This window comes from Triplophysa dalaica, chromosome 20, assembly GCF_015846415.1.
Source record: "Triplophysa dalaica isolate WHDGS20190420 chromosome 20, ASM1584641v1, whole genome shotgun sequence".
In the NCBI taxonomy this organism is placed as follows: Eukaryota; Metazoa; Chordata; class Actinopteri; order Cypriniformes; family Nemacheilidae; genus Triplophysa; species Triplophysa dalaica.
Genome location: NC_079561.1, coordinates 10,660,447 through 10,674,163, shown reverse-complemented (window position 1 = coordinate 10,674,163; position 13,717 = coordinate 10,660,447). Strand labels below are relative to the sequence as shown.

Here is a 13,717-nt window from a genome sequence, read left to right as displayed (position 1 = left end):
AATGTGTAAGAGAAAGTCTTTTTTAACTGAACTTCATTGAATAATAGCTATTTAACATTTGCTTTATCATATGTCTCCACCAGACAACATTAGATCTTCTATGAAGTCTCTGTGGTCTATTAAAGTGATTTAAAAATATGCTTTTTCAGAAATTCCAGACATTTAGAAACACTGACTTATTACAATCAAATAATGCAGAAACCTTGATATAAACAGTCTGCCTCCTTTTCAAACCTTCAGCTTTCTTCTACAGATTCTTAACATTTCTGCTCCTCGTTCTTTTTTTGTTTCTCTTGACCGGGTTATTATTTTTTCCTTTTTTTTTCTCCAATGCGGCTGTTAGGCTTTTTATGCAGTATCAGATTTGGAAAAGAAACGTAGATACAGCAGGTATATAATATTTAGTTTTAACTATGCAGGGAGAAGCCTTGAGCAACAAATAAAGAACGAGATAAATCTTTCTGGATTCTAATGTTGTCAGAGTGCTGCCAAGGCGAGGTCAGTTATTTCCCACCGCTGTGAGACTGCTGCGTGAAGGAGAACATACAGTCAGTAACCTGAGGATGGGCTGTGAGATCAGAAGCCCGCCAATAATCTGGTAAAAAACATAAAAGCTGTCGAGGAGATATGAAATTGGCCCGCTATCTTCTTAGCTTACTTTGTAGCCCAGGTCACTGTGACCCTCTTTATGCCATGGCAGCACCCAATAAACACTTCTAAGGGAAATATGACATTTTACAATTACATTAATGCATCCAAAATGCTCACCGCTCACAGAGGGAAATGTAGAGGACACATGAGGATGTTTTGTTCAGAATTTTTACTGTACAGGAGCTTCACCCTTTAATATAATGGTGGCACAAAAGGTTCATTGAAGAACCATTAACACAAAGGTTCTTAAGAATCATTTAATTTCTTACCTATTCAGAGTCTAAATCACTTTGGCGTCCTGTAGCACAAAGTGCTATTATTCTTAAGGGGTGGTCATATTAGACCTTCAGTGTTCAAAATGTCTTTGCTGAGCCCTGTGTGTATGAGAGGCAACCGTAGCAACCATAAAAATACGTTGATAAAACGTTTTTAATCACACATCACTGATTCTGATGTATTCGCACCGTTATTTGTTGTTTTCATGATTTTAAAGATGTGTTGTACAATTTTGACTGTATTATTATTAGCATTTATTACTAGCATACGGCATGCTGCATTGATTTTCTATTGGACACACCTCAGAATTGATCAAACTTTAACTTAGAAAAAGCAGCTTGCTTTTCTGGTCTTCCACAATCGCATTTGTATGAATGGAAGTCAAAGAAGCGAAAAGTCTGGTGTGACCGCTTCATAAGAGTGCTGGTTAAGTAAGCAACTTCCTAGCAACACCCTAGCAACCAACCTGTAACACCTAAGCAACTGCATTTCAACCTGCTAGAAACTGTAAATCCCACAACACACGAAATCACGACTTTCACTTTTCGTGCGGAAAACTAGTTTTCGCTTGTAAAACTGCTGCCCGGGCCATATTATTTCCCACAGTTGAATTGTACTTTCCACACTGAAATAAGGCCGAAGTCCTCGTGAAACCATGCCAACGTTGTCTTTGTGTGTGTTTGTATGAAAAGAAAAGCCCACCCAGGACTTACTCCCCATTAGTTCTGGTCACATGTGTAAAGGCCGTGCATACCTCTCCGTTCTTCCTGGGGGGTGCACTTTTACTCAAAAGCCCCTCAGATGAGCTCTTATGCCACATGGTGACTTCTTTACAGCCCGTAAAACTACACTATAGCGTTAACTGTACTATAATTTGGTCCAAAAAAGATTCTCGATTATTTATTCTTTGACTCCAAACACTCCATACACTTCTCATGGTCCTGCTGAGAGGCTAAACCTCAAATGCTAGGCTAGTGTGCCAACATCCATTCTAGCTGTGGCATCTCCATAAATAACCTTTTTTATTAGCACACTGGTGAAGTGTTTGTTTTGTCAGAGCGAGGATTCCGTAAATTCTCCTCTAATCCTGAGTTAGAAGGAGACCCTGACGGGGCCAAAGATTGAGAAGCGCCTGGAGGTGTTGCCCGCTCTCACAGGCGAGGACAGTTGTGGGAAGTGTAATCTTATTTCGATGAGTGATCGCTTATTCTGTGTTTATTTGAAAGGGTGTAAATGTTGGAAAACACTTTCCCACTCAGTCGTGAGTTACGGTAAAGCACACTCGCACACACTTGTCACACGCATTTCTTACAGACCCGAGGTCAACCTCCACGATACGTTATACAAGTGTAGCAAGCAAGTTGTTGAGCTAAAAATACATCCAGCATAGTGGTACATATGTGCTGACAGTCCATGTAAGGAGTTTTTATGAACTGAAGTATGATGGTCATAAAATATATCACACGTCTTTCATCATAACTGCAGACTAAACTTTTCATATAGAGGGATTTGTTTAGGCTAATGTCGTGTCCAGTTTCGTTGTCTGTAATAACAACAACAACAACTATATTTCGCTTCCTGCTTCATGTCATTTCCTGTGATGTTTCATTTCTCAGAGGAGAGGGATTTGTGGGAGCACCTTGTTTTTATTTGCCTCGGTCCACTCTGTGCCTTGGGTGAGATAAGATAAGACCAAAGAAAAAATAACGTGTCGTGGTAGTTTGGAGACCTCTGGTCGAAACCTAGCTTAATATTTAACCCCGACACCCAGCGACTACAAAAAAAGTGCAGCTTGGACGTTTTTGGTGGTAACTCCTGTCTTGTTCCACTTGAATGAACTCAATGCCCAACATATAAAAATGGTCATTTTCAGTGCAAGGCTAATTTTAACTTTATTCGTCTAATCAACTTTTAGACACTTTTTTATGCTTCTTTGTTTTTGTAGTTAAGTTTATAGGGGGTCATATGGCGTGAACATGTGTTTTTGTGTGTCATTGTGGTTCATTATAAGTTGCCCATGCTCGTATTAGACACGTAAAATTGCAAAAATTAAAGTGTCGGAACAAAAGATGCATTATCTAAAAGTGAATGCTCACCCAGACCTGTCTGAAACGCCTCGTGGAACCACACTCCCAAAAATCTACGTCAGTTCGCGGTACCATTTCACTAAGGCCACCAAAATGTATAAGCACTTAAGGTTCCTGTCAGCACAATTGCTTTGCAACCTGATCTTCCAAACATTGTAAGAAGCGCTACATTTCCGCCACACGATTACAGTATTCGACCAATCACAACGCACTGGTTAACTGGCCAATCATAGTACAGCTTACTTTTCAGAGCTTTGTAAAAAATCTTCGCGTTTTAGAGAGGCGGTGCAAAGAGGAGGTAAAACATTGCACAGTATGTGGAAAATGTATCATAAATCGTGTATACACATTGCATTACATCTAAAACAAATGATACTATTAATTTTAGCCGTGTCGTATGACCCCTTTAAATCCCTGTATTTAAAAATCCAAATGGCACGTGCTGTATTGCGTTTCTGACGATTCAACGCTGTGCCACTTTCCGCCCCACTGAACCGTGCCAGTTCTATGAAATATGGCTCCTAGTAAGTACAGTAAGTCGGGTGTGTGCCACAAAGCCAAGATCACAGACAGACAGCCTGACATGACATCTGCGTCTGCTCTCGTTTTGCCTAATCCATTAGCTAAAACGTATACAGGCCTCTGGAGGGGGTTTGACCCGGGATCCTTTTGACAATATATTGGCTTTATCTGTGGACATCCGCACAGTGACATACTTGTTTGGGTGAGATGATGTTAGTGGCAACCACTGAATGCACCAGAGATGGGCTGAGGGGTGGTGGGTGGATAGGCAACTGTGTAAAAGGGGGCACTTTCTGAGCCGGGACTTGTTATATCCGAGTATCAGATTGCTGCACTGATGCATGTCTTTTGTTTTATTGTCCATAAAGTTTAGTAGTTGTGACCTCATTATGGTGTTGGATGTGGCGTTATGGTGTTACTTGATTCGTCTTAAAAAGCATTTTCTGCTTTGAAGTGTCATATGATGATTATTGTTATGATTATATTGATACAAGATACAGTAACAGGTTTTTCAGGCAGTTTGGTCTATTTATTAAAGCATTTTATGATGCATTAGAATTATCAAGTAAAGCACAAGGAAGCCAGACATTTTGGGCGTTGTGGATCAGGGCTGTAGTTCATTATCTGTTAGCTAGTTAACTGACTGCTTGGAGGCAGCAGTGTTGATGGTAACAGCCACTCCATCTGTGTTGGCCGACAGCATCCCCAGAGTACCATCAAGTGTCCTCACTCCACTGCACATATAAAGCAGAACAGACAAACATGTCAATTTATGTTTGCGTGTATAAAAATGATATATAATGATGTGAATACACAAACAGTGTACACCGTTACACAAACATTAACTTTGTCTATCCCATTTTATGGGTGTGGCAGTCAGTGTGAAGGTAATGTGTTTTAAGCTGTGTTGAAGGGTTTGAAAGGAGCATTATGGGATTTTGGGAAGTACCGCATAGGGTAAGTCATAATTTTATATTTTACTGTCTTTTATTATTAAATAATAATACATTTAATAATGAAAGACAGTATTTCACTTAAAGGTATAGTCCATCCAAAAATGAAAATTCTGTCATGAATTTCTTCCCTTAAATCAGTTTACATTTCGATGTTCGCTTGAATAAAATGTTAGTAAATGACAATTCTGGAACATCATTGACTACCATAGTAGGAAAAATTTAAATGGCAATTAAAGGTTCCTTAGAACTATTTGCTTTCATAAATTCTACAAAACATGATACAATCATTTTCCCTACAATAGTAGTCAATGATGTCCCAGATATGTCAGTTGCTAACATTTTTGTGGACAATTCTGTCAACATTTACTCACCCTCAAATTGTTCAAAAACTGTAGAAATGTCTTTGTTCTGGTGAACAAGAAAGGATATGGAAAACCAAGCCATTCTGGGGCACCATTAACTTGCTACTAGGGTAGTCAATGGTTCCCCACACCAGTTTGGTCATAAACAATAACGAAATGTATACAGGTTTGGTGCAACTTGAGGGTTAGTAAATAATGACAAACATGTTATGTTTAGGTAAACTATCACTTCAACATAAAGCTGCGCAAGAACAATATTGACATGGAAGAGTGGTGAAATCTCAGCCTCCCTCAAGTATTCAACAGTGTTGGCCACAACCTGTTAAAATCAGAAGACCACATGAAAAAAGATACAAATCACTTGAAAAAAAAACTGCAGATCCTACAGCAGCACCGGATGATTTTAGTGTTGGTGGGCAGCTGCATTCATAATTTCACTTTTTGATGTGATGCAGCGCTCTGTTGTTTAAGATGTAATGATAACAAATAGTAAAATGACTCCCATAAATCACATTAGAGATGAAACCATAAAATTTCTGTTTTTTTTTTGAACGGACGAATTAGAAAGTTTTGTTTTAAGCCCTTTACACATCATTACTTATACATAAGTATCACAAATTTAAAAGCATTAGTATTGTTTTGTACATCAGCATCTCAGTGGAATATTGTTTTTTTGTCATGTTTAAATTTGTTTTATTTATCTTAGGAAAATGGGTTTCATACTGACCTTTACGTGATATCTTATTTATCTGTCACTATGTAACATCAAAGGGGTGCCTCACACGCCCTAAAATGTGAAGCTGTCAGCTTTTTGATCGTCCCCTGTTGGCTGGCTGTACCAGTCATAAACACCGGCCTCTTTATATAACCAATAGGACGGGAACCACACTATAAAATCCAATTACGCTTCAAATATTTCTTTCCAACGATATTTTCTGGTATTTTAGTCTGTTTTTATCAAATTGATGTATGTCCAATTGTTAGTTAAAAAGATGTTATACAAAAGTGGTTTGGTAACATGATTTCTTTGTTTGCGATTGAGTCATCAGGGAATATGGGCAGGCTTTCTTCTGTGCATGCCCACGATCCAAACTGATGTTTTTGCATAACACGTCAGCGCCTATTGTAGGACGTTTTAAGTCAATTTTCTACACTGGAAGGAAGTGATGTCATGCCGTCCATTTTACATACAGTCTATAGTGGCATGGTTTTAGTGTAGCAGCTCCACGCCTCTGCTTCCTTAGTGCTCCGCTATGTGATAAAGTGACAGTTATGAATTGATCAATTGATCAAACAGAATTAATCCCTCAACCAGTGGGATTAGGGGATTACGGACCAGGCATAACTGGAAGGAAGGGGAGTCAGTCCAGCTTCTCGGCATCTCTCTCCCACGCACTCTCTTCATTATCCTGATCCTTTGGGATTTGAGGAGGAAGGGGCTGATTCTGCTTTTCGAGGTGTTATTACCCCCCAACAGTGTGATTGAACTCCAGGGCAAATGATTGGGATCTCCACTTGAAAGGGGCTTGTTACCCATGCGGTGGTTTGGCCCCATTGATTTTACCAGTCGCGCTGATCTGTTAGAGCTTCCTGCCAAAATAAGGTTATCTTAGCCATGGCTTGTGTTACTGTACGGAGGTGCCTGCAAGTGCAACTGAGTGCAAACTAACCACATTTACAGCCATTATAACTCAGGAGGGCTGATAAATAGCGTCACAATTTCTTTGAGTAATTCACTTATGCATGTGGAATGATGATTTGCAATTTTTCGTTTTCAGCGCATAGATTTTTACATGCCGTAACTTAAATGTGGGTCGTTTTCAGTGTGTTTTCAATGCGTTTACAAAAGGTTCTCAACCAGTCTTTTCTCTCTCGACATGTGTAACTAAACGTATCGTCTCAAACTCAAACCATTGGTTGTGCCAGAAGTTGACATGTCATGTTACAGTGCTGAACATGAAGATAAGCATTTACTCTTACATACACTATATGAAAAGAACATAATTTTTAACAAATACAGTAGAGATGCACCGATACCAAATTTCTCCAGCGATAACGATTATTCAGAGTGATATCTACAGATACCAATTATGAAGATGATATGAATATTTCTTAACTCTCTGAATTATATTAATTCATAATGACTATTATTATTGAACATCAAACTCTCAATGTTTATTCTATATACACCGCACAAATTCGTTGCATTTTCCTGTGCTTCTTTTGAGTGACAGGATTTATCGGCCCTGATCATCGGCTGTTTTTAAACTATTGGCTTTTATCGACCAACGCCGATTATTCCCCGATATATCGGTGTATCTGTAGTTTATTGCAGTTGATTTCTTAGCATTTTACTCTTGAGGAAATCTCTATTACAGTTGGAGTTTGCAGTTGCAGCGGTCTTATCTCTATTGCTGTGTTCAAAATCTAATCTGCATCGAGTTAACTACTTTTAAAAAACCTTCATTTTGTTCTTTAATTGGTTCTGGCTTTTATTGTCAGCTTGATCTCTGCCCCTGGCTTTCAGTAAAGCTGCGATTCAGCTGAATGTAAATCAAATAACTTATATATCTTAAAATAACAATGTTTTGTTCATGTCCTTCATACATTCTCATAAGATAAATTTTCAACAAAAACATGAAATTAATTATAAAAGCTGTTAAGTACTGAATAAATATCTTGCTACCATTTTTGGCTTGTGTCAGGCTTGGCTACAGATTCAGTCGCTGTCCTGAGGATCTGTTTTTCTCCTATTGTAGAATTAGTTGTGCTTTACACGGAGGGGTGAAAAATTTAATGGACTAGAAATTAAACTAAACAAATTGAAGGAATGATACGTCTTATGCCAGGAATGTGCCTGCGGGGACCGAAACGTTTAGTGTTTTTGTAACAGTTTCCAGTATTTCTGTTTAATAGTGACAGCAGTGTTTATTTGATAGGATTAGACTACATTTCTGTGTTTGGTCATGGCTCTATATATTTATAGTACATTTGACTGTGATGATGCCAGTTTGTTGTACAGAATATCTGCAATTATAAAAATGGTTGTATGATTATCCCTTCTAAATAAAACTCATAAAATGTCTCAAATCTCATTCAGTATACACCGCTTAGAACCTCTCTCCTGACAGAATACTTTCTCGCAATATGCATGTTTTAAAGATCGTTGGTGACAACATTGACCCCCATTGACTTCAAATGTATGAACAAACAAATAAGACTTTAAATATCCTCTTTTGTGTGCCACACAAGGACAAAAGTCATACAGGATTGCAATGACATGAGGGTGAACAAATGATGAACGGAATGTTTTGGAACAATCACAACTGGCTTCTATTGGCAAATTCACTCGCGAAAAATCAGGTAGTGACAATGTGATTTCTTATTCAATATGGATATAAAAGGTTGTGTAGAACAAGGGAAAAGGTTGGGCTCGTGTGCATTACCGATCAGAGAGAACGCACGCAACAGCTTGTCAGAGGTGTGGCCCGGCACTTAGAATGCGTGTTTTGACGTGGGGAAGCCATGTCAGTTTCAATCCAGATAATGTCCTGATGTCACCCACCCTTCGTTCTTCTAATAACTTCCTGTCACCTTTCTGACTATACTGTAAAAAAAATGCACAAATAAACTTCAGATCAAACACAAACTACAATTCCATGATGAGTACGTCTTTGGTTGCTTTTGTAATTAATCATAAAACCATAAAACAAATCACTGTCATCTAGTTATTTAATCTGTAGGGATGTTACAATTCACTTAGCTCGCGATGCCATTCACAATACTGATCTCATGATACGATTCACTTATTTTAGTGATGCACAGAATTTAAAATTTTGGGCCGATACCGAAAATTTAGGATGCACTCGGCCGAAATCCGAAGCCGAAAAGTACTTTAAAAAAAAAAACATTTGAAATATTTTTTATTTAATTGTATTAATTACACTCACTAAAACCACAAAAATTAAGGAGAACCTATTTTAAAACATTACAAAATATATAATTTTTCCTTGCAACACAGATCAGATTTAACTTTTTTATCAATCATCTAAACATTGTAGTTTTAGAATTATTCTGGAATTATTATACGCATAACAGTAGTCAAGTTATAGTCCGCACTCAGCAGCTCTTGCTTATACAAGAAGTTTATTTATGGTGCACAATCATTTTATAATGAAAACAACAGGCAGAACACAGAGGGGCATTGAGTCTGTTCATGTAAACAGGCTTAAAATGATCTTCAGTGATATCAGCACCCGCCGGATGACGGTCCACGTGAGCTACATCATCAGTTGTTGATCATTCCACTGATCACTATATGTGAAGAATATATTGCGTTAAAGCTTGACTTTAAAACGTGCTCGAGTCAATGCGCGTGATCTCCAACAATAAAGAAACATAAAGCCGGTCAGGCGCAGTCACGGGTCAAACAGAGCATATTATAATTAATTTGTTGTTATATTTTTCAGTTTCAGCCTATCAGCGCACTTACATGATTGTCCTTTGATAACAGCTAGAGTGAGCACTGAAGGGAGAGGCGCGGCATGGGCGCCGGATATTTCGGCTTTTATTTAGGCCAATTTTTTTTATTTCGGCCGCAACCGATAATGCCATTTCGTGCAGCACTAATTTATATTTACAAAATGAGTTGAGCCTGATGAACAACTGCCCCTTTTATTTCTTAACTGCTCCACAGATCTTTGTCAAATTAAAATATTTTATGTCAAATAGCAAAACGACACTGCAATTTTAAAACAAATTAGAAATCGAATAAAAAAGGATTGTTATAAAACGGTCAGTTGTTGTCATTGATTCTGATGGAATGAGCAGAGTTCTAAGCCGTTATAAAATCCCTTCATATTTACAACTTCAGACCGCAGTTATAAAAAAAGCCTAAATATCGCTGTATTTTATGAAACTTTGTTAAGCATATTGGATAACCGTTTTGCTACACATATGGAATAACTGCTTTGGGCTTATTGCTTTAACAAAAGTCTCTTTAAAGTAAACAAACTAAGACTTTGTGCTTTTTGGGGGGTTTTTGCAGTAAACACTGCAACCCCTGCTGTACAAAACATGTATTGCGATTCACATAACATCTCAACCGGCTTGAATCCTCACATATTATAATCGATTTTCAACCGGCTCACGGTGAATCGTTACATCCCTATTAATCTGTTGTCATGTATGTTTTATATTTACAGAAAGGTTTTAATTCTCTGAAATGTCATTCATGGGTGGAAGGAGTGATTTTCTTTAAACACACAAAATGTCAACTTATAAATAAATAAGGGGACCGACTTTCTTGAACTTTTCAATATCTATTAAATTCTTTACCAAACAGCTTCAGTTACATACTACACTAAAGATAGTGCTATTCTAAAACCATGCTTAGTTTGTACTTGGTGGTCACAGTGTTTCAGTGTAATACCATTACGCACCAATCAGTCCAGTGTGTTTCAAGCAGAATTAATTAAATTGCACCGAGCCTTTCACATGGTGCAGTATGTCATTATGTGAAAGGATGTACGGGTTTGTTGTTTTCCTCCTACACAGATGGAGTTGTCAGTCCGAGGTCTCCACAGCAATCCTGATGATTACGCTGAATCTGGAGAGTGCCTTTCAATTATTGTGTTTACTAGCTGGGTTTTGCTCCACTAACCAAGAGATGCGGACCCTGTTCTCAACGGCCCTCTCGCTAGTTTTAGTGTTATGTTGGGAGAAGGGAGAATAGAGATTGAAAGGGAAAAAGGACAAAGCGTGCGATTTTCATGGCCTAACTGCTGAGCCTTGTAATTAAGTCGAGAAGTTGGCTGGGTTTTCTCGGGTTCGGTCAGTACAGAGGGAAACGCTGCTTGCCATGTTTATGACCACTGAAAAGCATGTTATCTTCAGCTTCGTCTTGGCCAGCGCTGTTGGATGCAGTGATATCTTTGTACTGTTTATGAAATTTCAGAAAGATGTCACTTCCCTGTTAATGTTCTCTTGCTGTGTTTAAAAAGCATGTCAGCCTAATCTGAGGCATATGACATATCTAGAGTTTGAAAGCTTACAGAGACGAGTTCTTGATGATTGCTGACATCTGTTATGTGTCATTTGAATCTCTTAGGATGTCTGTGTTCTCTGGCCATATGTCTTTTTGCATAAATAGATCATGCGTAACCGAAGGATTGGTGCGTTTTAATTGGGCGACTTCCTGCTGGGCTTTAACGATATGAAAGATTTAGTAACCTGCAATTTTATGTTTCAAACAGAGATGGCGATGGAGAGGCAAAAGTTACAGATTGCAGCTTTAAATATACTTTCTTTCTTCCTTGCATAATATTTATATGTTGTCATCTGTTGGTTATTTGTGACTGTGGACCACAAAACCAGCCCTTAAGAAGCATGGGAACATTTTTAGTTATAGACAAAAATACATCGAATGGGTCGAAATGATCAATTTTTCTTTTATGCCCAAAATCATTAGGATAAAGATCATGTTCCATGAAGATATTCTGTAAATTTCCTACCTTAAATATATAAAACGTTTATTTTTGTAAATGGATATCCTGCCACAGTGCCCCTACTTAACAACTTCAAAGGCAATTTTCTCAATATTTGGATTTTTTTGTACTCTCAGAATCCAGAATTTTAAACAGTTGAATCTGAGCCATATATTGTCCTATTCTAACAACTACATACATCAATAGAAAGTTTAATTATTCAGCTTTCAGATTATATAAAAATCTAAATTTCAAAAATTGCCCCATAAGACTAGTTTTGTGTCCAGGGTCACATTTTATCTTCTCTTATAGAGGCCTGACATGTCTATTTCTGGCTCAGCCAATGTTTTGGTGTTTGAGTTTTGGGGTTGGATTACTTGTTCACCCAAACAATAGAAAACAGGAGGAGTGTTGTGGCACTAATGACCTAGAAATTACACACTTCAGTTTAAATCTTGCATGCTCTTTAGAACAGACACTAACTGTGGTCTGTATGGTGTTTACCTGTTTTTGGATGTAATGGAAAAGACTATAGTGATGTCACTGAAAGCTTTAAAGCAGGCTTGGATATTCTGAGACTGGTTGGCGTGTTGCTGTGGCAAAACTGGGCATATTTTTCTGCAGACGTTAATGGACTGTCCAATGTCCATATGCTCATAAGCCAACTCATGTACACAGCAGTTTACTTTGTCAGGTGTACAAAAAGACAGTTTAAAGACAGTGATAATTGTTTGTGTTAAGTGCTTAAGCTAATGGCTAAGTGCTTGACTGAGGTGCTAATAGACCCGTGTGTGACTGCATTAGTGTTGGGGGAGTCCAGTGAACCGACAACCGTGCAAAACAGCAGGACCTCAGAGAGGCCATTCACGCTGGCGCAAGGTAAACTTTCCCTCAGAATGCCACAAATCTCTCTTTATTTCACTGTACTGAGTGCTGTGATGGAAAAAGAGCACAGTGTCCCAGGCAGGGCTTGTTAAACATTACACATAACGGCCTTTGAGGGAACAAACAGGTTTTCCGGAGATGAAGGGTTGTTGGAAAACTCTTATGAAACGTATTTTTTATGTTTTGCTCTGTTTTCAGTATAATTCAGAATACAATCCTGTCATTACAGCATCTCACCAGGGTCCTTATGTGGCAGAAATATAAAACCAGCCTTGTGTCTTAGAACATGTATTGTATGTATTGTGTCTTAGTAATGTGCTTTTCTTTTCTCTCAGTTTTGAAGCATTTGGTGGAGCATGAGAAATCAAATCTCTCTTGGTCGATTGTTTACAGCACAGTTTCTTGGCTAACAAAGGTCTGTAGAAAGGTAGAAGAGTGTTGATATCCCCCCATCGCTTCATCATTTTTCTCCATATGTCCATACGTGTCAGCTGGATTTATGGTCCTCTGTTCTTCTTTTAAACCACTATTCTGTATATGAGCGCTGAATGAGCACTTAGGGTAAACTCTTGACAAAGGTTTTACACTGTACGACCGTTTTTTACTCTAACAGCCGGAAGGCATGTGGCCTCCTTGGATGTTCAGTGAGCTTGATGGTTGCACAGGTGGGGTTAAACGTCTATCTTTTTTAAAGGTAGTGCCAACCTTTTCAGACTGGTAGTATCAACCCCAGCTGTTTAAAGTCAAGACATAGCTCACAACAGGCAGCGATTTGACCGGTTGACTTCAGCAATTTTGGTAGTCAGGGCAGGGGTAAACAGGTTTTATTAGTCTCTTGGGAATTGAGGTTTAAAAGTCACCATGAAATCAAAGCAGTTCAAAATCGGAAAATTTACTTCAATTGTGGATTGATGTTCCTGAATTGATGATGTCAGTTTGACATTTTGGGCAGAACTTCCATTGACTCCTCCCCTCCAACCGTCAATATGCTGCAAGCTACTTTTGTAGGAGGCCGTTTACAGGAAACTAAAAACTGAAAAACTTTTTATGCGGTTTGGCTGTTTATTTACACAACAACACTGTTTGAGGAGGACTGAAAACGCAAACTTTTGAAAAAAAAACTGAGCGAGTCACCATAAATTGAGGCACCAAAACAATTATAAAAACAAACTTAACTTTTGTGAAAAATAAAAAAATTAACATATAAAATAAATGTCATAAAATACTCATAAATGTAAATAAGCTCAAAACAAAGCTGTAGGTAATAACTTTGCATCGGCTATATTACAATACTGAAAAACTTGCTTTGAAAATGTGTAGTTTTGCACATTCCTCAACAAAATAAGAAACTTGTGCTGGATACATGAAACTGTTATTAAGACAAAATATACAGCTGTTCTTAAATGAAAAGTTCACCTCAAAATTTTGTTATTTTTTACTCCCCACATGACTTGTTTTAAGACCTCCCGGCATCTTCCCAACACAAATAAACA

General features: G+C 38.1%; 1 protein-coding gene across 1 annotated transcript in view; it reads left to right on the top strand.

Annotated features, from left to right (window-relative positions):
• The window catches only part of plxnb1a (plexin b1a), a 72,614-nt gene that overhangs the window by 3,066 nt on the left and 55,831 nt on the right, over positions 1–13,717 (top strand). The window lies entirely within an intron of this gene.